The sequence below is a fragment of the Gigantopelta aegis genome, chromosome 3, assembly GCF_016097555.1.
Source record: "Gigantopelta aegis isolate Gae_Host chromosome 3, Gae_host_genome, whole genome shotgun sequence".
NCBI classification, from domain to species: Eukaryota; Metazoa; Mollusca; class Gastropoda; order Neomphalida; family Peltospiridae; genus Gigantopelta; species Gigantopelta aegis.
In genome coordinates, this window is record NC_054701.1 from 30577049 (window position 1) to 30581309 (window position 4261).

Sequence of the window (4261 nt, forward strand, 5' to 3'; positions counted from 1 at the left end):
GGCCACCGATCTTATCGGAGGTCGGACTCGGGATGGGCGTGTTCGAAACCCTAGTGGTATATGGGCACGTTAAACTAGTTATCATCATTGTAAATTTAAAAACAGATTTAGATTATATTTGTTTTGTAGGAAACTTCGAAATCCAATGGCAAATCCTAGTCTAGTATTTTCAACCATTTTTGACAGATGGAAGAACCACAAGAATCCAGCCTGAACGAAGAGGTGCATCCAAGTCTCACGGTTAGTTAATAAACACTTAGCCAGAATTCGCTCAGTTACCCCATAGCAAGTAAAGATATTGGGCCCATATTTATGAAGCTATCTTAGCGCTTCGAAATCGTAAAACCATTGTAAGCCATGACATCACTATGGTGTGTGCGGGCGGGACGTAGCCCAGTGGTAAAGTGTTTGCCTCATGTGCGGTCAGTCTAGGATCGCTCCCCGTTAGTGGGCCCATTGGGCTATTTCTTGTTCCAGCCAGTGCACCATGACTGGTATATCAAAGGTCATAGTATGTGCTATCCTGTCTGTGGGATGGTTCATATAAAAGATCCCTTGCTACTAATGGATAAATGTAGCGGGTTTCCTCTGTCAGAAATTGCTATATGTTTGACACCCAATAGCCAATGATTAATAAATCAATGTGCTCTAGTGGTGTTGGTAAACAAAACAAGCCATGGTGTGTGCTGTAGTGACATCATAGCCTACAGTGGTTTTACAATTTCATAGCACTAAGATAGCTTCGACAATCCCTAGCCTGAGTTTTATCTTTACTTCCTGAATGTTGCAGATCAGAGGCCTAATTCACAAAGGTCTCTTAGGCTCTCTAGACAACAAAGCATCCTCTTTGCAGGGTGTGAAAACTCCCGTGCCCGGACGCCCGGGGCTACCAGATTTCACGACCAGGCAATCAGTTTCACCCATTACGTAAACCCAGCGGGCTATTGGGAGGGAAAAAAAAAAAAAAAAATTTTATCAGAATCTGAAATATAAAGCATAGATAATACTGTATAAGAATATTTTGGGGCTACCACATATGCTGGGCTACCACAATTTAGGTACCTGGTAGCCTGGTGTGCTACCACTAAATTGAAACATTTTTCCAACCCTGCTCTTTGTAAGTCTTTTAGCATTGTATTGCGAGATCGCAAAGTTGTGAGAGTTTAGTGAATTAGGTCCCAGCATCCTAATTGATAACGCATCATTACGTGATAGGTCTGCAATAATTAGAACATCTTACATGTGATGCATTATGATTTAAAACCAGCTGGTCATCTGTTGAGAAGACTGGAGCAGTGAATCTGTTCAGGAAAGACATAGCTAGACTGGTAAGAGGTACAACATATGAATTCTGCACTAAAGGCGATGTCACACAATACAAGTGCTTCATAGGAGAATAGCCGATTGTATCGCAACCGATGAAATTATGTTTGTTTTGTCACAATTCACGTTGCCTGAAATGGATAATCAGGTCAGATATGAGCCTTGTTTTGAAAAGATGCATACTTGGTCCATCAACACGTATCGGCATGTTAACAAATGACAACGCATAATTTTAGAATTGATTAAAAAAGACCCATAGTCTATAGAATTTTTGTTACAATATTTTAAAATGAACATTCTAACAATATCATTGTTTGAAAACTTTTGAAACTGAGCATCAGGCCAAGATGTCTCCCTACATTTTACAATGTATTAATTTGCCAGCATGACGAGACATTAAGAGAATAACACAACATGAATAACAAAGATAGCTTGTGCATTGATCAATCTTCCAGTGTTTCACCAAGTAAAACAAGGGAACTAAATAAAGAAACAGTGAAGGAAGAGAGATGTATTTGCTTTAAAGAAAAGCCCTCTGAAAATAATAAAAGAAAAAAGTTTTTACCATTTTAAACATAGCACTGAATATGAAATTGTGAAGTATTTTGTAATTTAGATGTTGGATCGACAAAAAGCAGGGAGGGGTATTAATTTGGGTGTGAAATATATTGTTTGACTAATTTTGATTAAATTAATCATTGCATTTTTATATGTATTGTGTTTAAGAATTGAGCCATTTTGTTAATATATATTTAAGATACTTGACTCTTAATTACCGTGTATAAAAATAGTTTGTAATAAAATTTTAAAATGTATGTTGTTATTATTTATGATTTATTTTCAGGTAGAAGCTATTGAGCTTGAACGCGGTGTTTTGAGATTTCAGAAAACTGTTGAAGTTATTCTCAGCAAATATGGAAATGTAGTTTTTTGTTTACAAGCATACAAATTACACATGTAACATTTAACTTAAAAGTATACCTTTTCGCTTTCATCGCCTATCCAAAGTTTAGCATTATGCTTATGAATGTGGTCATTGAGAATATGTACACAGGGAATTTACCATTAAAATTTACATAACCTTCAAACAGTTGACTTGATAGGCCTATAACTTGCATTTATCAGTTTGAAAGCAGTTATATGCTTCTTATTGGTTATAGTCCTGGCTCTAGGGGGTAGTCGCATACATTTCTCTTTTAGAGAGTTAACTTAAATTTTCTTGTTCTATATGCCATGGTCTTCAGAAAAAGTTTGGGTAAGTGTATCAGGTCAATTTGCCCTTGCAGGATGGCTGAGGTCAAATGTTGCAAATTTTGTTGGTGTAAGGAAACATCACTCAATTCCTGTAAAAAATGTAATTGTCTGATAAGATTAGCTTGAGTTCTGCAGTGTTTTTGTATGTTTGAAACTTTTGCACTAATAAGGTAGTAATCTCACTTGAAATGTTCTTATGTATGCGAAGTCATGTCTAATTCAGTATTCCGCTGCTATTTTGGACGCCATCTTGGAATTATGTTAATTAGGTCAACTCCAAAAAAATCACAGTAATGGTACCAATCAATTATTTGGGGTTAAAAACATATTTATAGACACTTTAGCCTTTTGGCAGCCAACCAAAAATTATAAATGCGCTCTACTGAGAAAATGTACTTAACCTGGAAGTGTTACCCAAACTTTTTCTAATGGCCTTGGCATATAGAATAAGAAAATGTAAGTTAACTCTCTAAAAGAGAAATGTACGCGAACTATAGTAGGGGGTCAAGACTGGTGAACAAAGTTTCTAGGGGGTTTGGGTTATGTTACCCAGAAAATATATCTTTGACCCCTGAACCCACACACCTCCCTCTGCAAATCCATCTGAAGCACCACCACAACAGCAAGAAGTATTATTAAAACTAGATCTTGTTTGAATATGCACACAGCTACATTGGTGGTGTGAATATTTCAGCACCATACGATTTGATGCACTAAATTCATTAAATTAATGTACCAGTACTGTTTATACCACTTATTTCATTGCATATATATTACGTTACTAAAACCAGATGTATGGGTTGTGTTTTTTTGTTTGCTTGGGGTTTTATGTCGTTGTTTTTGGGGTGGGGGTGGGGGTTGTATTTTCATTGGGGGGGGGGGGGGGGTGATGATGGTGGGGTTTTTTTCTTCTTTGTTTTGTACGGTTCTTTTTTTATTTTTTGAAAATAAATATATGGTTAATTAAAAAATAAAATTAATATAATCACATTTTTTTAGATTTTTATTTTCTTTTTCTTTCAGAAAATCATTCATGAACAGATGGATTTGAAGAGAATAGCAGATATTGCAATGGACCTTTATGCCATGACAGCATGCATTGGAAGGTCATCTCGGTTGTATTGCATTGGCTTAAGAAATGCAGATCACGAGGTTAATTAAACATAATTATAGGTAATGGAAATACATCTTAGACCTGTAATCTAGTCTCCATCATATAACATTGCACACATACAATATTAATAAATTATATACCGATTTGTATTTCAACTGGGTGGAGGACAATGCATAATCCTTTCTTAGTAAACTTTGTGTGAATTAATTATCAGTGGATACTGCCAATTGTCTTGATGCAGCAATGCATCACCGTCGTTTTGCTGACCATACAAAGGTTGCAGATGTGAACCAATCTTCCAATTTTGTTATGGCTTGCAGTAGGAAACAAGAAAAGGAAACATACTTATAGCGTGTAATCATGTCTCGTACTCTACTACTACTCTCCCGGCGGGATTTAGCTCAGTCGGTTGAGTGCTCGCTCGAGATGCTTGCGTCGCAGGCTTGAACCACCTCGGGAAGATACTCCGAGGTGAAAGGTTATGATTTGGAATAGAACTCATTTATCCATGAAAGTTTTGTGGCGTTAGGAAACATTTGTCCTAATTCATAAAGGTATCTTAGGCTCTGC

At 36.6% G+C, this 4261-nt stretch overlaps 1 long non-coding RNA gene across 1 annotated transcript; it reads left to right on the forward strand.

The window, feature by feature from the left end:
* Nucleotides 1-147: 147 nt before the first annotated feature.
* LOC121389740 lies at nucleotides 148-3945 on the forward strand. Its single transcript, XR_005960103.1, has 2 exons — nucleotides 148-240; nucleotides 3601-3945. It is a non-coding gene; the product is annotated as an uncharacterized LOC121389740 (long non-coding RNA).
* The last annotated feature ends 316 nt before the right edge of the window (nucleotides 3946-4261 follow it).